Raw genomic sequence first — 23,258 nt, forward strand, 5'->3', positions numbered from 1 at the left:
TGGCTGTAACACAAAGCACCAGGAACTTTACCGACATTATCTGGTCTGTCACTTTATCTCTTTACTTCACACTGCTGCTGTGAACTAAGCATTATTATTAGACCCATTTTATCGCTGAGCAAAATGAGCTTGAGAGAAATGAAAATCTCACATCCTATAAGTTACAGAAATGGGATTGTACCCTGGTTCTTCCGAATCCAAATAGTGCACCTATCATTTTACCTTCTTAGTTTATATAGGATAATTTTCTGAAAAATGGATGGCTTTTCTCAGTTTGTCTATCACTAAGTGTGTGTGGGGTGTCCTACAGCTTAACGACATGGTGGACATTTCCCAAAACCTTTGCTTACTTAGCATAACCAAGAAAGAATCGATCTGGGCTTCTGAACTGTCCTTACAGCTTCTAAAGGACACAGTCCATCTTCCATTTTTAATCTCTTTGGTGTGATGGAAGAGCAATGGGCCATTCAATAAATGGAGCACTACAGTTGGGGGATGCAGGGGAGGCACGGTAGCCTCCATTGCCTCCTGGTAGGAGGTAGGGTCATTGGTTCACAAGGCCCTGAGCTCTGGGATAATACCGTGAACTGCCAATTCCCTTCCACCACCACAAATAATGCATCACACAGCAATGTGGCAGTACCTTTTTCAAGAGATTTCATATCCCTTATCTCATCCCAACTTCAAACACCATTCTCAGAAAATTAAGTTGTGGGAAACTTTATTCTACCCTCCACTTTTTGTGCTGAAACAAGAGTAACAATATAAGCCTCCTCCAGGTTAATTGCAGTTAATACATGCATGGTTCCAGTCTGATTGTCCACAGGAACCAGATTACTTCTCAGTCTCATTGTAACTTGTGAGGACATGAGCTGAACTCTGTGGAATGACGGTTAGCTGTGAAAGATACCCACATGATGGGTTCAGGGCAGTCACGAGGCATTTTCAGAGCTGAACGTCAAATCTGTGCTTTTCTGCTTCTACTCTGGCTCCCTGCCCCTTGTTCTTGGAGGCTGACAGCTGGGGAGTGTTGGCAGAATATCTGTGATTATTTCATCATCTATATGAACCTCAAGAGCAATGAAACTACATGTGTAAAGATCCAACTAGAGCTTTGCTTGAAATTTTGGGTTTAGACTACCCAGGATCTGCCATTTATTAGCTCTGTAACCTTGCAAATCTCTTAACTGCTCCTGGTCTCAGTTTCTTCTTTTCCAAATGGGGATACTGAAAACTACCTCACAGAATTCCTATAAAATAGATAACTAATAAGAACCTGCTATGTAGCACAGGGAACTCTACTCAGTACTCCGTAATGGCCTATGTAGGAAAAGAATCTAAAAAAAAAGAAAAAAGAGTGGATATATGTATATGTATAACTGATTCATTTTGCTATACACCTGAAACTAACACAACATTCTAAATCAACTATACTCTGATAAAAATTTAGAAAAAAAGGGCTTCCCTGGTGGCGCAGTGGTTGTGAGTCCACCTGCCCATGCAGGGGACACGGGTTCGTGCCCCGGTCTGGGAGGATCCCACATGCCGCAGAGCGGCTGGGCCCGTGAGCCATGGCCGCTGGGCCTGCGCGTCCGGAGCCTGTGCTCTGCAACGGGAGAGGCCACAGCAGTGAGGGGCCCGCATACCGCAAAAAAAAAAAAAAAAAAAAATTTAGAAAAAAAGAAGAAAGGAGGGAAGTCCCTGACAGTCCAGTGGTTAGGGCTCCGCACTCTCACTGCTGAGGGCCAGAGTTCGATCCCTGGTTGGGGAACTAAGATCCCACAAGCCGTGTGGTGCAGCCAAAAAAACCCTCAAAAAACAAAACAAAACAAAAACCAAGATGAAAGGAGGTAACATCTGTGAAATCAGGATGCTCATTAAAGGTAACTCCTATACTTAAGTTAATTATTATTAGTTCTTACTAAAGGATACTTTGGGGCAAGGATAAATTTTACTAGGTGTTCCAATCACACCACCTAGGCTACACTGGGACAAAAAATGTCTCATCAGTATAGTATCTAAGAAAGATGAAAATTCTTCCCAAAGAACTAAACTATAAAATCAAAACACAGCAGAATGAACACAAAGATGTACTGTCACCTTTAAAGACTCTGAAGAAAGTGAAAAATATTCATGGAAATGAAGCATTCTTAGGTCAACCAGAAGGAACGGAATGAGGAGGGAAGGTCATCAACAAAAGCAGAGCAAAGCTGGAGGCAGGCGTTACCCTGTCCGGAGGAGAGTGCATCCTCTCAAGCTACTTCCTCGTTTCCATCTAGTAACTCCTCTGGTCTTTATCCTCCTGGTTGGTTGGAATGATTCCCATTTGCATTCCAATATGCTCTAGTATCTTTCATATTTAAATCCTACCCCTCTTGACCCCCCATTTCCTCTTTGGTCACTGTACCATTTCTCTGCTCCAATGGTTAGGACTCCGAGGTATTAGAGGATTTTGTTGTTGATATCATTGTTATTTGGCCATGCAGCTTGTGGGATCTTAGTTCCCTGACCAGGGATTGAACTTGGTAGTGGAAACGCAGAGTCCTAACCACTGGACTGCCAGGGAATTCCCTAAATAGAGGTTTTGAAAGCACTGTCTACACTTCTTCCTGACTCCACTGCCCACCTCCCATTGACCCTTCCACCCATTCCATCTAGCTTATGCCCCCACCACTCCATTGAGGAAGCTCTTGATGAGACCACCAAATTCAGTCAACACCTTTCAGTCCTCATCCTACTGGACTTCTCAGCAGTTGATACATGTGACGAGTGGCTCCTCATAACACTCTCCTTTTGGAATCTGTGACACTGCCTTCTCTTGGTTCTTCTGCCACCTGCCAGGTTGTGCCTTCTCAGTCCCCTTTGTTAACACATTGGCTTGTACCCAACACCTCAGTGCAAGGAGTTCCTGTCCGTCCCCAGGCTCTCCTCTTCTCTTGTTCTATACTCTGTTCTTAGGCAGTCTCAACCATTCTGATTGCTTTTTTACAGTGATTCACAGATTTCTACCACCAGCCCAGATCTTTCCTATATCATGAGACTCACATATCCAACTAGTATTTACTATCTTCACCTGGAAGTCCTCCAGGAATCTTAGACGGAACATGTTAAAACTGAAATCCCTCTTTGATCTTGCTTGCCTGTTTCCTTGTGACATCCTTCTTCATTATTTCTCAGTTCAGTTAATGGCACTACCAACCACCAAAAGTTCAAGCCAGTAACCTGAAAGTCATTCTCAGTGCTTCCCTCTTGTCACCTACCATATCCACACCAGGCCCACGCCATCAATTCTACCGTCAGCAAGTGTCTCCAATGCAGACGTCTCTGTCATCACCCAGCCCAAGCCATCATCCTCTCTCATCTCAACTATTGCAAACAGCCTCCTAATTGGTCTCTCTTTCCTCTCTGTCCTTCTTCAATCACTTCTCTTTCTTAAAAGGTGCCTTGGAACATTAAATAAAATTCTTCAGTGGCTTTCCATTGCAGTTGGGATAGACTCTAGAATCCTTACATTGGGCCTCTGCCCATCTCTCTAGGCTCTTCTCAAGCCACTCTCTGCCCACCCTAGTTATTCTTCAGCCATGCCTCTCTTTCATTTCTCGTCAAGCTCTTTCTGGCCACAGGGCCTTTGCATACACTGTTTCCTTCACGTGGATTCTCCTGCCGTCTCCTGCCTTGCCTTACCACCCCCTCCCCCATACCGTTGTCTGGCTAACTTCTACTCACTTTCACATCTTAGTAGTCTCTCTTCAGAGAGGCCTTTCTTGACCTTCCGATCTAAAATAGGTTCCTCATAATTCTTATAACTTTTCCTTCACATTTACTACCATTTGTAATTATACGTTTAGTACTATATCTATTCATTAAATATCTTTTTTCTCCATAGACTGAAAGCTCCATGGGAGGGGAAATCACATGTCTTTTGTGTATCAGTATATACTCATTCTTACTGAAGTGCCTGGGACACCATATGCTCTTAATAAGTATTTGTTGAATAATGAATAAATTAATATACGTCTGACAGGCATGTTCTATTGTAAAAACAGATATTGGAGCTTGATGCTAGTAAACAGTTAAGTCATACAGCTCGGGTCAATGCCTCTTGCTAGGATTCTAGGCTTGTCAACCAATCTTTTGATAACTTGCCTTTTCATTTCTAATTCAAATATCTTCAGGTCCCTCCCACAGGGTCATAACTGAGTCCAGCTGAGCTTTAACACCAACATTTCTGATTTGGTGGCTCCCCTGTAGAGCCACATACCTCAGCCCCCAAAGTGTCCCCGAGTATTTCTCAGGGTCCCCTTCTCTTCTCCAGCCAGCCCCTCTGCTCCTCTGGGGGGACGTTATCCTTCCCAAGGGGCTCTCCCCAGGGCTTTCCCAAATGGCACAGCCCTCAAGGATCCACTTAATGCTCTGTCTTTTGTCTTCTCTATGCTACATGTTTCTCCTGGGACTCTTTTCCTTTCAAGTGATAGATCCCAACTCAAACTAGTTTGAGCACAGAGAAGGTCTGATTAGTTCTCATGACCCTGGAAGAGCCAGGGCTGAGCCTGGAGGAAGCTGGGAGAAGGAACCTCCAAGCTCTGGTTCTCTGCACTTCTTCTCATCTTCTCTCCTCTGGTGGTTTCATTTGCTCGTACTGCAGACAAGTTCTCTCCACTTATTTGGGGACACAGCACAGCAGGTCTAGGGTTTCATGCCCAAGTCCCGCATCCCAGGGGGAAGAGCTTTCCCCCACCAACTCTACTTAGAGAAATCTGAGGGAAGGGTTTTAGTTGACTGGCCACATGCTCTTCTTGGGTGACATCTCTGTCCTGTGTGGCCAGGGGTGTGGAATCCCAGGTTTGGACTGGTGGAAAAGTCTCCCTGGAGACAGGAGGAGGGAGGTACCCTAGCAGGAGAAGGAATAAGAGTGTGGAAGGCAACATCAGAGTGTCCACTATGCTGTGTTTCAGGCAGAAATAGTGAGGCTGCCTGTTCCAGGCTGAACTGTATTCTCCAAAAGACATGTTGAAGCCCTAAATCCCGGCACCTCAGATGTGAGGTGGTCATTGTAGTTGTGATTACAGTTGACCCTTGAACAGAGGAGGTGGCGGGGGGAGGTAGGAGCACTGACTTTCCGCTGAAAATCTGCGTATAACTTTTCAGTTTGCCTTCCGTATGCTTGGTTCCACATCTGTGGATTCAGTCAACTGCAGATCATATAGTACTGTGGTAGTGTAAGTGAATCCATGCAGTTCGAACCCGTGTTGTTTAAGGTGCAACTGTAGTTAAGATGGTATCACACTGCAGTAGTGTGAGTCATTAATCTAACTTGTGTCCTTATAAGAAAGGTTATTCACAACACATTAAAAAATGATGAGGGAGATTTTATTCAGGGTACCATCATGGTAGGTGTAGGGACCACTCCAATGGGGTTTTGCAGTTTGGAAGAGAGCTTGGGCTCGACTTTGAACACAACAAGGAAAAGTGAAAATTTATAGCCAGAGAGCAGGGTTGGGGGGGGGGCGGTCATTGGATGGAAAATCACTAAGAGGAAACAGCAGGGTTAAGGGGGGATTTCTTGCTTAAGGAAACTAACAGGATTCTTGCTGAAGTCAGGCCAGGGTGATCAGACATTACCTGGGGGATGGAACAGGATGACAAACTAAACCACATATCGAGTGTGATCCGCTATCAACAGTGGGGCGTTCTGGCTAAAACTGGGTGATACAAAGAATGACACAGAACTCCAAAAGTCGAGGTCTCGTTGAGAAGAGAGTTCAGAGGAGCCTGACTAGAGTTTGGTCAAGGGGAAAATCTTTATCAAGGAGAACCCCTTGCAGAGATGGAGGCAGAGATTGGAGTGATGTGTCCACAAGCCAAGGAATGCCAAGGATTGCCAGCTGTCACCAGATGCTAGGAAAGAGGCAGGGAACAGATTCTCCCACAGTGCCTCAGAAGGAACCAACGCTGCTGATGCCTTGATTTCAAAATTCTAGCCTCCAGAGTTGTGAGAGAATACATTCCTGTTGTTTTAAGTTTGTGGTACTTTGTTACAGAAGCCCTAGAAAACTGATATACAGCCCCTTTCCCGACTCTGAATGGCTTTTTGTCTACTGGGCTCAGAATCACATACAGAGAAACTGATGCCATTCCCACTGTATCTGCTCCACTCTGCCCATTTCTCCCCATCCACCTTGCAACCATGGTCCCCCTATGCACTCACCCAGTGTGCCCTTTTTGGTTAACACAGGAACACACTGCTATGGGTCTCTCTTACTGACCAGGAGAGAGGTCTTTGATTAGGCTGACTCAGTAACTGTTAAGTTGTGCCATTGTATTTCTCATTGGAAATGAATAATTTGGCATTCTATTTTATACACTCCTGTCTTTGGGCTTTGTTAGTGAATTAGTTATCTGCATCCTTTTAACTTGGGGCTGCTAATTAGCAAAAGTGAAAGACAAACCTCTTGGGCCTGTCTGGAGGGGCTATCAGAAGGCCAGGTGATACCTGTCTCCATGATACTACCTTGTTCCTTTCCATTGAAATGTCTTCGTGGATAAAATGGACTCTGCTTCTAGCACCCTTTCCTGACCATGGACACCACCCTCAATCCTAATTGAGGATTAGAACTAAATGTGGTTGTTTTTCCACTTTATCTCCAAAAGCTGCTCTGATTTTATCTCTAATTTATTCTTGTCCTATAAAAAGTAAAATGCTCCCAACTGATTAACTCTAATGTAATTTAGTGGTTGCATCAAATTCCCAAGAGTATTTGTCCTCGGGCATAATTTTTACACGACTAAGTAGGTATGAGTGTCTGTGTGCGTGCGTCGTTGCTTGTCTTCCAATGAGATGCTTTTACAACGTGATAACCTTGTGCCATATGTTGGGCAAATATCTTGGCTGTAATTCACAGGCAACTGACACATTAATAGATCCTCTGCCATTCTCATTGTGGAGACTCTGTGCTAGTGGCCTTTGTCTACCATGGATATGACAGAGGGGCAGGATTAGCTCACTGATGCTCGGAACACAGTTGACAAGAGATTTCATGAAAACAAAGCCAAACAAACAAGGCAGCTTCCACAGGCACCTGGCTGAAAAAATTACAGTTGATTGAATCCTCTATTACAGTGATAGAAAAGGAGGTAAAATATGCCTTTCCTAATGAGTTTCTTTACAATCATTAACTGTTTAAGACTTGCTCTTCCAGGAAAGCAGCAACTTTGCAAGACACCTTCTACTGGATCTGGGCCCCAGAGGTATTGTTCACACTTCTGGCAAGCAGAGTCACTGGACAACATTGCTTCCAAGCCAGTGCTGGCAAAGAACCCAACACTCTCTTCCCCTTGGCCTGCCCTGGCTACTGAGTGGCCACAGGGGGATGGACTCAGTGCGGGAGAAATTAAATGTGCCCAGAAGGAAAAAAACTGAATTAAAGTAACAGTCTAAAAAGGACCATGAAAATAGACAAAATAAGTACAGATTCTATGTGAAAGAAGAAAAAACAATAGCACCAAGGTTTACTAATAAACTTGGCATAAATAAATACTGTACCATCGGCTTTAACATTATTTATGGATCTTTCATTGGCTATGAGTTGGCATTACCAGCAAGCATGAGGCGCTCAAATGCAAAAGTACACAGGAAAAGCCATTTTCACTTTGTAAAAATGAGCACATACAAGATTACACAAGTGCCCGGTGAAATGGTGAAAAGTCTGCATAGTGTGATTTTAATGGTCACACCTGTCCAAACAGAAACCCCATCAACCTGCCATTGTGCTCACCTCCACTGAGAATGTCCACCAACAGTGTCCTTCAACAAAGACAGCAATGTCAGTTCCAGACGAATAGGGTTAAAATACACTGGGATTTAAATATTACCTGGGCTGAGAGGAGTAACTAAGGTTAGCTTTTACCCATTAGTACACTGTGGTTGGCCAGAGAATTAGCTACTCCTCTTGGTAGTTATGGGATTGATGTTTGAGTTCTGTGTTGTATCAGGGTGCCCACCCCAAACAGGAAGTGACCAAGGGTCAGAGAGAATAGAATAAACAAAGCATGTGAAATAGCAAAAGAGGTTCAGAGAGGCAGCGTGCATGGTAAGAATAGTCACTTGACAAAGCTCCAGAAAACTGTTATTACTGCCACTTCCTAAACTGTACAGATTTTCAGCAAACTACCTACATTTTTTGGGCCTCAGTTTCCTCATCTGTAAAACTGGGGTCATAATACCACTGTCATAGGACCATTGTCAAAATTAAACTAGATATATGTGTAAACACAAACATATGAGACACAGTATACCCTTGAAAATACAAACTTCCCAACTACTTCGCTACAGGATAAGCTGAAATTGTGAAGGGGAGCAGGGTAGGGTGACCAATGGAGCATGGAAGGAGCTTCTGAAGTGCGGCCAAAGTCGGAGGCCACTGCTTTAACTGATTAATACTAGACTTCTTTCATGTAACTATTATAATCAGTGCTAGACCTCAACAGGGGCTTTTGGCAAACTTTTTCTGTAAAGGGTCAGATAGTAAACATTTTAAGCTTTGCAGCTCATGCTCTGTCTCAACTACTCATCCCAGCGGAGCAGAAAGGCATCCACAGATAATACAAAAAAGAATGAGTTTAACAGTGTTCCAATGAAACTTTATTTTTGGACACTTATATTTGAATTTCATGTAATTTTCACGTGTCATGAAATACTGTTCTCCTTTTTTAAAAATAAATTTATTTATTTTTGGCTGCGTTGGGTCTTCGTTGCTGCACGTGGGCTTTCTCTAGTTGCAGCGAGCGGGGGGGCTACTCTCCATTGCGGTGCATGGGCTTCTCATTGTGGTGACTTGTCTTGTTGCAGAGCACGGGCTCTAGGCGTGCAGGCTTCAGTAGTTGTGGCACACGGGCTCAGTAGTTGTGGCACACAGACTTAGTTGCTCCGCGGCATGTGGGATCCTCCCAGACCAGGGATCGAACCTGTGTCCCTTGCATTGGCAGGCGGATTCTTAACCACTGCGCCACCCGGGAAGTCCCACTATTCTCCTTTCGATTTGATTTTTTCCAACTATTTAAAACTATGAAAACAATTCTTAGCTCATGGGTCATACAAATCCAGGTGACAGGGCTGGATTTGGCCTGTGGGCTGAAGTTTGCTAACCCCCGTTCTGGACACTGGATTATTTTCTTTATATTCGTTATCTCCTTTAATTCACATATCAATCTGATGAGCTAATGTTAGGAAGGGAACTTATTTTATGGAAAAGAAAATTGACCTTGGGATCAGCTGGGTGACCTTGGCAATTTTCTTAACGTTTCTCTACCTCAGCTTCCTCATCTACCTTGTAAGCTTGGTACAGAATTAAATGAGTTCTGACACATAAAGCACTCAGAACGGTGCCTAACACATGGTAAGCGCCTCATAAGTATTAACTGTTACTTCCTCAAGCACTAAAAACTCTTCTCCAACATGGTATTTAATGACGACATAACATTCCATGTAGATTTTCATGATTTACTTACCAAAGTCTCTAATGTGGGATTTTTAATTTGTCCTTTATTTTGTTTCCTCAAAAGGAACTCATAATTACTTTGTAGAAAAAATTTGAAGTGGAGATAAGGGGACTTCCCTGGCGGTCAAGTGGCTAAGACTCTGTGCTCCCAATGCAGGGGGCCCGGGCTCGATCCCTAGTTGGGGAACTGAGATCCCACAAACTGCAACTAAACCTGCGCGCTGAAACTACTGAGCCCACATGTTCTAGAGTCCTCGCGCTGCAACTAGAGAAGCCAGTGTGCCGCAACAAAGACCCAGCACAGCCAAAATACATACATAAATAAAGTGGAGATAAGAAAAATAAAAAATGCTCGTAATTCCATTATGCAGAGATTATAACTGCTATTATAATGTTATGATGTATGTTTTTCCAGGTTTATTTTTATCTTCAAACAAAGCTGGAGGAATTCCCTGGTGGTCCAGTGGTTAGGACTCCGTGCTTTCACTGCCAAGGGCCCGGGTTAGATCCCTGGTTGGGGAACTAAGATCTCACAAGCCTCGCAGCCAATAAATAAATAAACAAACAAACAAACAAACAAAGCTGGGGTTACACTGTACATACTGTTTTATAACATGAATTTTCACTTATCATGATAGCGAAGGGCTTCATGACCTCTAAGATCCTGATCTTGAACTCCTGGACTCTGATTTCTATTATCCTAGTTTAACATGTGCCTTCCCACTTCTCACACCTATTCCCATAAGGGAGACTGGGCTGACCATCTGGTCTTCTTGGCGTTATACTTCTTACTGTGAAACTACAAATTGGCAGCTGGTTTTACACATCAGTCTCTTAGGAGTTTAGTTACTGTTAGCTCCCACTGTGAGCCTGAGTGATTACCTCCAAAATAGCAAAATAGGGAGTTTGGGGATCTTCAAAGCCGAGAATCTTGGGCATTATGACCTAAATAAAGTCACGCAGTCCTGTCTGAGCAGACAGTCAAACCCTGTCAGCCTCCTTCCCTGACATCTTTATTTTGCTTTCTTTAAGTGCCTTACCCATGATTATACATGATGACTAGTATTTATCATTTTAAATGGCAAACAACTCTAAGCGGCTCTGGTGGAGAGCAAGTTCAAACATAGTTGCTAGAGACTAGCTGAAAGTAGATGCCCCTTTGGAGTATTATTTGAAATGCTCATTTTATACAAAAATGCCAAATTACCTCTCCCACTGTTAAAATATCTTGTTATACTTCTCCTTCCTGTTTATGTTATCAAGGAAGTAAGTATGTAGACTTCAGAACTCAAATTTTTATCTGTTTTTGACTAAACCTAGGTTTACCACACTATGGTAATTCTTCACATTGTTGAGAGAAAGTTGAATTGTTACCGTGAATTTTCTGTGGATATAGAAGCTCCTACAGTTGATTTAAATATCTAAAACTCTCAACACAATGTGTCTTCTGATCACGCATGAAGTCAGGCACTGGCACACACTAGACCATGAAGTGGACTGACTTGAAAAGACTACTGACTTGCTATCTTACCCCCTGTGTCTACTCTGGGCAATAAGAAGAAAGTTGGCTGCGTTTAATTTTTGAAGTCATGTGTTTATTGATCTGGGAAGTGAGTCTGTATGCCTGCTGCTGATGGCAGAGTGTAGGCAGCGTGCGAGCCACTGTGTCTTGTGTGCTCTGAGCGATGTGGACTCTTCCCTTTCACCTGTGATGGGGCCAAAGCAGAGGCACAGAGGCCTGAATACAAACAAGAAAAACACCTTACCACCTGGGCGTCTGCGGCAGGTTCAGGCACATCCTTTCCTCAGGCATTTGAGCAGCTGTTTCTACAGCATTGCCCCTAACGGCAGATGGAAGAGTCAGATTAAAAACCAGTGAAACAGTGGTCCCCTAACCTCTTAACCTTCTCCGACTCCATCTCCTGACAAAAAAACAAACAAAAAACCTAAAGAGGCACTTTGTTGGCTAGACATCAACCGTCTTCTTTAGCTTTATATATTTCTAAGGAAAAATTACAAGGATTGTTAAAGTCATTTTAAAACACACAAGAAGCAACTATTGAACACTTACTACTACAATGCCATGCATTGTCATATTCGTGGTTTTTTTAAATTAATCTCAGAACGGGGGAAACAGCTTATTAGCCGACCACCCCCGCCAGAGGATGAGGCCTATAGGTGGCCGGTAACACGAGCAGGGTAAATATCATGAATGGCAGAACTCAGATTTGAAAGCAGATCTGCACCCTCAAACCCATGTCCTTCCCACTATCACACTACCACACACCTAGAGCAGAACCTTCTGAGCCACAGAGAGCAGCTAGCAGAAAGCCACTGCAGGAGGAAGGGCCCAGGGCAGAACTGCTGGGAGTGCCAGTGGGGCAGGGGACAGAAGCACATGCCACGCGTGCAGTGTTATTTAGAAGCTTTCGTTCTTCAGTAGACAGAGGTGTGTTCATACCCAGGCATGTCTCTCAAACATTCATTCATCCACCTTGGGCTCAGTAGGGATGCTGGCAGATTGGCAGCGGGGGTTCGTGGTACAGCCAGCACAGGGTAACAGGGGGTCCCCCCCGGGAAGACAATCTAGCCAAGGGCGGGAGCCCAAAGGACAGTGTGATACCTGCGCCGAGGCGGGTGCTGGGCTCCAGGAACCGCATTGAGAGCTCAGGGTTAGGTCTGAGATAGTGAGTGACCCGTGGGTTGGATCACCAGAAAATGAAAGCAGCAGGAGTACTTTGGGCTAGTGGGTTTTTTGTTTCGTTTTGTTTTGTTTCGCTTTTTGCAGGGACTCCCCACGACGTGCTGGAACAAACAGTGTGACAGTTGGGTTGGCTGGAGGAACTGGGCGGCTCTCCCCGCCCCCACCTGCCATTCAGAAACCCCGGAAAAGTGTAGCCTGAGGGTGTGTGTGAAGAAGCAAGGAGTGACTCCACTCTCCCCGCGAGGAGAGGGCAGTGCACCCACAGCGGCCGGGTGTGTGCGCCCGGGTCAGCGCGGGGGGTGGCGGGGGCGGTAGGCTTGGCTCTGGCGCCTGAGCTTCTTGGAGCTGCAGCTCTGCTTGGGGGCGATTGCTGCTATACTGTAGGTGTGCCAAGGTGTGGCCAGAGCAGGGCGGGATTCAGTCTTGAGAAGGTGAAAGGGACTTTTTCTTTCTTTTTTTTTTTTAAATAAGTTAATTTATTTTTGGCTGCGTTGGGTCTTCATTACTGCGCGCGGACTTTCTCTAGTTGCGGTGAGCGGGGGCTACTCTTCGTTGTGGTGCGCTGGCTTCTCATTGCAGTGGCTTCTCTTGTTGCGGAGCACGGGCTCCAGACCCACAGGCTCAGTAGTTGTGGCGCACGGGCTTAGTTGCTCTGCCGCATGTGGGATCTTCCTGGACCAGGGCTCGAACCCGGGTCCCCTGCGCTGGCAGGTGGATTCTTAACCACTGCGCCACCAGGGAAGTCCCTGGGCTTTTTCTTTATTTTCCCCAAAGAGCCTGCAGTCTGGGGGCAGAGATCTGGACAAATCCCTAATTCTACTACTAAGGGCTAAGCACTGAGCATGACTGGTGGAAATCGGAAGTCAGGAGGACCCTGAAGTTGGTGTGGAGGAGGGGCAGGGGTCCAGAGGTGGTACTGGTTATCTATTTCTGCGTAACAAATTAACAAAAAGGTGGAGCTGCTTAAACCAACAGACGGTGATTATCTCACAGTTTCTTTGGGTCAGAAATCAAGGTGTGGCTTAGCTGGGCGCCTCCAGGCTGAAGGGCTTTTATGGGGTGGCAGTTTTGCCACTAGCCGAGGCTGCGCTCCCATCTGAACGCTCAACTCTGGTGGAGGACCTGGTTCCGAGCTCGCTCCTGCGGTTGCTGACAGGAGTCAGTTCCTCACAGGCTGCTGGCTGGAGGCCTCCCCTCTGTTCCTGGTCACGTGGCCCCATCCCCGGGTGTTCACAACAGGGGAGCTGGCTTCCTGCAGAGCAGGTAGTGGGGGGAGGGCCCCCAGAAAGGAGCCACAGTCTTTGCGGAGCTGATGTCACTCCTGCCATACTCTCTCTGTTCTCCAGAATCACATCAGGAAACACACTCAAGGGCGTGATCCCCAGGAGGCGGGGATCAGCGGGGCCATCTTAAAGGGGACGGGGCGGGAGGGAGTGTCTGGCGGGTTGGGCTGCGGCCGTAACTCTGTGGCTGTGCAGAGAGCGGCTCCCGTGGGTGGAGACGTGTGCTAGAGAGACCAGTAGGGCCCAGAGGGCGTAAGACCTTTTTAACCCAGATTTGTGAAGGTGGACTTTACCCTGGAGGGATGGAGAGCTTCAAGCTGGAGGCTAAAAGTTAAGATCTGACCTTAGAAAGATGACTGTGCTGTGGGGAGAACGGATTGGAGGGAGTAAGAGAGAAAGAGGAAGGCCATTGGGGATTTTGAACTAAGGTAGTGACTGAAGGAGTCTAGAGATACGAAGGAGTTGGACTGACGGTCGCCACCTTCTAGAACACAAGTTCAGCAGAGTCTCTGGTATCCCCAAACTTCTGGCTTGAATAACTTGGGAGAGCCTTTCTCTGAGATACGAAACACAGAGGACAAACATGGCTAGGAACTCAATATTTGAGAAATAGTGGGTCTGAGGTGCTTCGTGGGACATCCGAGAGTAGATGCTCTGTAGGCAGTTGAAATGAGGGTATCTGCAGAGATTCCCACAGAAATAGTGAGAGATGCAGATTAGAGGACAGTAAGCACCCAGGCGCCGATCGTGAGAGTGGATGATAGGGCCACCAGAGCTTCCAGGACACCCTGAGCAGCAACAGTGCTTTGAAAGACAGTACAAGAGGAGAGGCCAATTGTCATGCACGAAAGAAAGCCCAAAATATGCTGCCAGGGAGGAAAACCAGGAGTCATGGGAACCAGAGAGAACATGGGGTAGTAAGAGTGTCAAGTAAGGACTGCAGAGCCCAGTGAGCTGAAGCCTGGAGCAGGTGGGGAGAGAGGTGAAAAGGAATGTTTTCCAGAAATGCAAAGTATTGTTTAATATTTTAGAAGTTAAAGCTGCCATTTCCAAATTCCATTAAAAGACAAACAAAATAGATAAGCATTTAGACATCAGTTCCCCAAAGTTGCTCTTTGTAGCGGCAACTTGAAAAAAATCACCCAGGAGGCTTTTCAAAAATACCAGTTCCAGGGTATGTCCCAACCCTATAAAATTGGTCTCCCAAAAGGGAGGCAGGGGCAACTGAAATTTTTTTAAAAGCAGCTAAGTGATTTTTGAAGTGTGACAGCTTTGAAATCACTTACTTAAACCTCTAAGAACTACTGGTTCCTATTTGGCTTAAGCCCTTTCAGAAGAATTAAAGTGACAGAAAAACTCAGTTTGCTGAGCTGTGAGACTGGTTGTTAAATTTGAGGCTTTAATAGGAAATTTAAAGCAATCAAGAAAATAAACTCCCCCACGAAGTTAAAAAAACAACAACTAAAAAACACATCTTGTATGTTTATTATCAAGAAAATGCTAATGACGGCAATTAGGACTATAAATTTATTTGAGAGTAAATGAGAGCTAGGTTAGTAAATAAAATTGTAAACATTTCTAAAATAGTTATCCTCCTTGGTGTGCTTTGTAAAAGAACCCAGGGGATACCTGAAGAGTTGGGGACCAGTTCCTGGCTCTGACTGAGTGGGAAGTCCTCATTGTTTCATAAACCAAGAAAAGCCCCCCAGCTCACAGTTGCCTCTTCTCTGGGAAAAGCCTGAAGCTCTCTTCTCAGCACTCCTGGAGCAGCCTGGGCTGCACCGCGGCCTCCACTTCCTTACTGCCTTCCTTTGCCCCTTGGCAGTTTACCTGGGAGCCTCAAAAGTCCTTTAAAAGCCCTTTCCGGGTCCTCGGGGACCCCTGGCCTTGTAAGCTCCACAACCAAACAGCAGTCTGTCCCATACAGTCTCCAGAGTCCCCCTCGGGCCCCTCCAGGCTGGCAGCGGACCCCCAAGGACTTAACCTCCCTTCCTCTGGAAATATGTTTCAAAGTTCACCGCTCACCCCTCCCCTTTCTCCAGGACTTTAAGTTGAGATAGTTTTCCCATTTCTACTTTCTCTTGCTGTCCTTAATGAAAAACCTTATACTGGTTTTTCATTTGTTTTATACCATTAACTCCTCATCAGGAAATGAAAGTAACAAACAGAGGGAGGCTAGTAGATCACAGCTCTCCCTCCCTGGTTCACGGGAAGCCTCTCTATAAAGGCTCAGATGTTTACATCTTCAGGACAAATTGCTCCAAACAATAGGTGCCCTTAGGTTTCCCCTCACTGGGCAGAATGTGCCTAATTTCACTGGTCTCCTACGCCACACAGGATTTCTCTGGGCTCCTTAGAATGTTTCTTTAAAATTAGTTGAATCTCAAACTTATCAGTCCACAAAGAAATGCAAATAAAATATTATTTTTGTTCTATCAAGATGGCAAAAAAATGAAGTTTGATAATACCCAGTTTGAGCCAGCGTGCTGGGAAGCTGACTCATTCTTGCACCGCTGGAGGGGTTCAGAATCGAGAGCCTTAAATGTGGGCGTACCCTTCACAGTAATCCCACTTTTAGGAAAATATCCTAAGGAAATAATCAAGAGATGCAGTCAAGGATTTAGGAACAAAGAATATGCATGGCAAAGCCATAATTGAGAAAAACCGGAAAGGACTTACGTGCCTCCCAGGTGGGGCTATTTCCACAAATCCTCCTGCATCTCTATGGTGGATGGGGCGCATCCAGCCATGCGGTCGTCCAGGTGGCAAATGTTTATTAGGTACCTACTTTGCATTAGGCACTTGCCTGGGTAAACAGAACAGGAAAGTTCCTAGCCGCCCCCGCCGGAAGATGCACTCATTAAATTCATAATCTCGTAAAACAAGTCTAAGATCGTTCACATTATGCTTTTTGAGGGGAAGCAGGTTACACACTCTATCACCCCCGACTCTCTCATCCCCTGCCATAAGCAGTTACCAAATCCGAATATTTTTTCCTTCAGTGGCTCTCCCTAGACGACCTCTTCATTCCTTTTCAAAAGCAGATCCTAAGGCTCGGAGGTAACCTGATAATAGCGGAAAGAACACCCACATGGAAGTCTTCCGATTGGTTTCTAATTCCAGGAAGTTGCCGACTTTGGGCAAATCACATCACCTCGGGACTGTTTCTAATCAGAATAAAGAAAGAAAGGGCTGGACCCATCTTTCAGGTTCTCTGAGTCCAATAATTTCTGACTCTGTGACAGAAACATCCGTAGATGAGGGAGTCTTACGCCGCGGCTAGAGGGAGGTGAAGGTGTTGAACCCCTTGAGGATCTGCGCATCTCTGTCTGGGGAGTTCCAGGACAGAGAAAAGGCAAGGGGCCATGTAGCTAGAAGGAGGGCAACAGTACAGAAGCTGACGGGCCTGTGGCTGGTGGGGAGGCCGGGCTGTGGCACAGGCTCAGCCCCAGGCCAGCTCCCTGCACGCTGCCCTCCTTCCCCTGGGCCGACTCCAGGCCCACCGCGTTGGTAAGCAGGCAACGCCCTTCTTTCGCGTTGCTATTTCATAGTAATAAATAACAGCTAATAATTATTGGGTGCTTCCAGGTGCAGAACAGTGTGTAGTCGATTTAGTTACCTCACAACAAAAGTATGAGGTTCATGCTGCTGTTCCTGTTCTTAGCGCAAAACACAGGCTTAGGAAGGTTACAGAACTTAAAGGAAGTCGCTCGGCTAGTCGCCAGGTCCAGGGCTCTTCACCTGCATACTGGCCAGTCTTCCTCTTTTCCTGAAAAGGCAGTGGGACAGTTTCCCATTTTACCCCCTCTTTCCTGCTGCAGAAGACAGGAACTCGGGTCATTATGGTGGTAAGGGTTTATTAATTACCAACTGGGAGACTGAAATAAATAAACGGGGTTGCCGAAGTTTATGGATGGTCTTAGAATCTACTGGGGCCTCCTGTTTCCATTTAGAATCCCCTTCCTCCAGCCCTCGTCCTCCACAGCGCCCTTCCCTGTCAGATCAGGGTGAAGGGTCAGCTCTGAAGGGGCAGTCAGGAAGGAACAATCGTTGTCCTTTCCTCAAAGGGAGAGAAATTTTCTACTCGGAGCTCAGATCTTGACACCCAGTTTGGACTTTGATCCTTGCAGCTAAGATCTGCTCTGAGAAATTTCCTGGGACCTGTTGAGGTTTGCTGCTACAAAGCAATAAGGAGTTTCGACATTAAGGTCTACTTAATTCAGGAATCTAAAAAGGTGGTTTAGTGTCAGGGTCCAATGAGCTCCTTGAAATTGTATAGGTGTGTATGTGCACAGCTGCGTTTTTCTGGGGAGAGTGTTCATAGCTCTCCTTGGATTCTCAGAGGGGCTTACAGCTGCCCATAGATTAAGAATTCCAAGTGACAAGCGGGTGTTGCTAAGGTGGGGGGACAGTGGGCAAATCTGGTGGGAGTGGAAAAGGGAGAAGGGAAGGTGGGGGAGGGGTATTCAGGTAAGACTTCACAAAGAGGCAGGATTCTGGGACTGGGGGTTGGGGGAGCTAACATTTCTTGTGCTCTTACTGTGTGCCAGGCATTGTTCTAGACTAAAATTTACAAGGATTAGTTCATTCTTATAACAACCTTATGAGGTAAATAAGATTATTGTTCTGGCTTTGTAGATTCATTCATTTAATAAATATTTACTGAGCACTATGTATCAGGCACTGTTCCCAGAGCTGGGGCTACAGCAGTTAACAAACCAGTCAAAAATGCCTCCTTTGTGGAGCTTACATTCCTGTGGGGAGACAGATGAGGAAACCAGGTTCCCAGAGACTTAAGTGACAAAACAAGGGTCTTCAGATAGTTAAGCAGTAGAGATTTGAACCCAGGCAGTATGGCACCAGAAGCTGTTTTTTTTTTTTTAAGGAATGTATAATAACCTTAAACAATTGAAAACTTAAGTTTTCTGTGCAACAAAAAATACCAAAAATTAAAAGGAAAGAGAAAATATTGATATTGTATAGAGCAAAGAATAGCTCAAAATGATTTTTTTTTTTTTGGTTTCTGCTTTATAACAAAGTGAATCAGTTATACACATACATATGTTCCCATATCCCCTCCCTCTTGCGTCTCCCTCCCTCCCACCCTCCCTATCCCACCCGTCCAGGTGGTCACAAAGCACCGAGCTGATCTTCCTGTGCTATGCGGCTGGTTCCCACTATCAAAAATGTTTTTAAACTATAAATCAAAGCCAAAACAGACATTAAAAATGAATGGGCAAAGAATACTAAAATAACTCAGAAGAGGAAATATACACGATCAGTAATGTTAAATACTGGCTTCCTGAATTAACATGGAAACATTCTGTTTATTGCTTGCACAGTAAGGAAGAGCTTTCCCTTGACAGTCTTAGTAACCTGTCAGAGGGCAAAGGGCGGAGCCTGGATATTTACTAAGGTTTTGGAGACTGGTCTAAGGCAGACCTTTGCATGGGGAAAGGGGGCTTGGTTAGGTTTGGGTAGGACCATGATCTAATAGTTTGGGATTAACTGACACAGCCATGCAAGGGTTTTAGGGAAAGGAGTTTAAAGAATCACAACAGCATGCCAGGTAGAAACCTAGAAGCAAAAATGCAAGTTGGCTTTTTTGAAGGAGTGTATAACTGTGACTGCAGTCGTGTGCCTGCAGTTCTTCATGCTAGGCACTTGTTGGGTTTATCTAGATTTACCTGACCTGCTTCCGATCTTTAGCATAGATGTCTTTAGTGCTTGTGGATAAACAGGTGATGGTACACCTGTTTAGAAGCCCATAGAATGAGGTAGAAGGGAATGATTGGTAAATCAAGTTATTGGGTTTTCCCTTTTTTTTAAACCCCATTTTAATTACAGTGTATGTATTCTCAACTTTTCAGTTAGATTTTAAAAATCCTTGAGGTGTTATTGACATTCAACAAATTTCACTTACATAAACTATGCAATTTTGTTAAGTTTTGACATGAGTATGTACTCGTGAAATTATCACCACAATTAAAATTATGAATATATCTGTTACTTCCAAAGTTTCCTTGGGCCTCTGTCAAACTCCCCTCAGCCCCCATTTCCAAGCAGCAACTGATTTGTCATCTGTCACCATAGATTATTTGCATTTTTGGTTTGATTTTATACAAATGGAACCCTATAGTATGCATTCATTTTTTGCCTGGCTTTCTTTACTCAGAATAATTGTTTTTAGATGCATTTATGTTGCTTCATATATTAATAGCTTACTCTTTTTTATTGCTGAATAGTATTCCATTGTATGGATATATCACAAATTATTTATCCACTCATCTGTCTGTTGATGCCAATTGGGTTGATTCCAGTTTTTGGCTATTACAAATAAAACTGTGATTAACATTCATGTGTAAGTATTTGTGTAGACATATACATACGCTTTTATTTCCCTTCAGTATTTAATTACCTAAAGAATGGCTGGATCATGTGGTAGGTATATGTCAAAGTTATTATTATTATTATTTTTTGGCCACAGCTTGCAGGATCTTACTTCCACAACCAGGGATCGAACCTGTACCCCCTGCAGTGGAAGTGCGGACTCAACCACTGGACCGCCAGAGAAGTCCCACAAAGAGTGTACATTTGGGCAGAGACTACTTAGTCTGGGGCCTGGCAGATTTGTTCTCGTCTCCTTTCAGGCCAAAGGCCTTTGCCACAAATATGTTCCATTAGATCCTTGGTTAGGCCAAGAAGCATACAAGCTTGATTTCTTTCTTCGTATTTATTGGAGCCGGAGGTACTGGAGCAGCACTGTATATCTTGTATCTGGCATTGCTCAGTCATTTGGAACAGAAAGAATATCCCAGAACCCAGAAGAAATTGAATCCCAGTGATCAATATATGTTCTACTCAGTGAATGTGGATTACAGCAAACTGAAGAAAGAAGGTCCAGACTTCTAAATGAAATGTTTGACTATAAAGCTGCTTAGAATGAAGGTGTTCCAGAAGTTATCTGTAAAATTTTCTGATTAACCAGGAAATATTTCCCCTCTACATACATGAAATCACGTAGGTGTATTGTGTTGGCATTTACACTGATTAATAAATGTCTGAAACTTGAAAAAACAAAAGTATACATACATTCGTGTTTTTCTTTTTTTGCGGTACGCGGGCCTCTCACTGTTGTGGCCTCTCCCGTTGCAGAGCACAGGCTCCGGACGCGCAGGCTCAGCGGCCATGGCTCACGGGCCCAGCCGCTCCGCAGCATGTGGGATATTCCTGGACCGGGACACGAACCCGTGTCCCCTGCATCGGCAGGCGGACTCTCAACCACTGCGCCACCAGGGAAGCCCCTTAATTTTTGTTAAGTCTAATTTATCAATTTTTAAAATATTTATTTATTATTATTTTTTAATTTTTGGCTGCATTGGGTCTTATTTGCAGCACACGGGATCTTCATTGTGGCATGCTGGATCTTTCCTTGTGGCGCTTGGGCTTCTCTGTATTTGTGGTGCACAGACTTTTCTCTAGTTGTGGCCTATAGGTTTTCTCTCTCTAGTTGTGATGCGCGGGCTCCAGAGCGTGTGGGCTCTGTAGTTTGTGGCACGTGGGCTCTCTAGCTGAGAAACACGGGCTCAGTAGTTGTGGCGGGTGGGTTTAGTTGCCCTGCAGCCTGTGGGATCTTAGTTCCCCGACCAGGGATTGAACCGACGTCCCCTGCATTGAAAGGCAGATTCTTTACCACTGGACTGCCAGGGAAGTCTCGATCAATGTTTTTTAAGGACTGTATCTTTTTTCATATCTAAGAAATCTTTGCCTAACCCAAGGTCATTTACCATGTGTTTTCTTTCGAAGTTTTTTAATTTTAGGATTTTCATTTATATCTATGATCCATTTTGAGTTGATTTTTGTATATGGTGGGAGGTGTGGATCAAACTTCATTTCTTTTACATGTAGCTATTCAATTGTTCCAGGACCATTCACTGAAAAGACTATCCTCTTTGTCGCTTAATAACCCTTGAACTTTGTTGAGCAATTGACCATATATGTTTGGGTCTATTACCATACTCTTTGTTCTGTTCAACTGATCTATTTGTCTGACTTTACCTCAATTTCCCCACACTGTATTTATTAATCACTGTAGCTTTAATGTAAGTATTGAAATCAGGTAATATAAGTCCTCCGAGTTTGTTTATCTTTTTCCAAGTTATTTAGGCTCTTCTAGGGCTTTTGCATTTCTACATTAATTTTAGGATCAATTTGTTAAGTTCTACGAAAAAGACTGCTGGGAGTTTGAATGGGATTGCATTGACTCTATAGATCAATTTGGGGAGAACTGACATCTTAATAATATTGAATCTTCTGACCTAGGACCACACTATATTTCTCCATGTATTTAGGACTTCTTTAGTTTCCCTCAGTAGTTTTCAGTGAGCAAGTCTTACACATTTTTTGTCAAACTTATCCCCAAGTATTTCAGATTTGCACTGCAATGCTATTGCATATAGAAATACACCTGATTTTTGTAGATTGACTCTATATCCTGCAACCTTGATACGCTCACTTATTAGCATCAGTAACTTTTTAGTAAATTCCATAGGATTTTCTACATGGACCATCATGTCATCTGTGAATACAGTTTTACTTTCTTTTCAAACTTTACACCTTTTTTTTCTTGTTTTATTGCACTGACTAGAAACTATAGTACAATGTTGAACAGAAGTATTAAGAGTGGATATCCATGCCTTGTTCTTGATCTTATGGGGGAAGCACTCAGCATTTCCCCATAAAGGATGATGTTAGCTGTAGGTTTTTTGCAGATGACTTTCAGTATTTTCTGATCCATGAACACAGTATATCTGAGGTGAGGAAGTCCACTGAGTTTTTGGGGTTTTTTTTCTAAACCATGAATGAACATTAGAATTTGTCAAAAATTTTTTGTGTATATTGGGATGAGCATATAAATTTTTATTTTTTAATCTGTAACTGTGGTGAATTATATTCCTTGACTGAATGCTAAACCAACCTTGCTCTCCTTGATAGACCCCAATTAGTCATGACATATCATTTTTATCACTGGATTTGAATTACTAACACTTTGTTAAGAATTTTTACATCTACATTCATGAGAGTTCTTGGTCTGTATTTTTCTTTTCTTGTAATTTCTTTGTCTGATATAGGTATCAGGGTAATGCTGGCTCATGGGATGAGTTGGGAAGTATTACCTCGTTGTGGGCTGAATTGTGTCCTCTCAGAATTCATATGTTGAAGTCCTAACCCCCAGTACCTCAGAATGTGACTGTATTTGGAGGTAGGGTATTTAAAGAGCTAAGTTAAAAAGAAGTCATTAGGGTTGGCCCTCATCCAATATGACTGGTGTCCTTGTAAGAAGAAGAAATTAGGACCCAGACATGCACTGAGAGAAGACCATATAAAGACAGAGGTAAGACGACCATCTATAAGCCAAGGGAAAGGCCTCAGAAGAAACAAATCCAGCTGACACCTTCATCTCAGACTTCTAGCCTTCAGAATAGTGAGAAAATAGCTTTCTGTGGTTTAAGCCAACCAGTCTTTGTTACAGCAGCTCTAGCAAACTAACACATACCTCATCCATTTTCTGGAAGACTTTGATTAGAATTTTCATTATTTCTTCCTTAAATTTTTGATAGAATTCACCAGTGGACGGCTTCCCTGGCACCCTCTCCAGTGGTTTCCCAGCAAGTTCTGGGCTATGCCACCTCTCCATGGATGTTTCCCTGGTGCCTGACAGCAGATTCCAAACAAGTGGCACTGGTGCAGCATCTCAGTAAACTTCTTTACCAT

The 23,258-nt window shown here is 44.2% G+C and overlaps 1 pseudogene; it reads left to right on the plus strand.

Annotated features, from left to right (window-relative positions):
• The first annotated feature begins 17,149 nt into the window (after positions 1–17,149).
• Positions 17,150–20,566, plus strand: LOC117201716 (cytochrome c oxidase subunit NDUFA4-like; annotated as a pseudogene).
• Positions 20,567–23,258: the final 2,692 nt, after the last annotated feature.

Source organism: Orcinus orca, chromosome 11, assembly GCF_937001465.1.
Source record: "Orcinus orca chromosome 11, mOrcOrc1.1, whole genome shotgun sequence".
NCBI lineage: Eukaryota > Metazoa > Chordata > Mammalia > Artiodactyla > Delphinidae > Orcinus > Orcinus orca.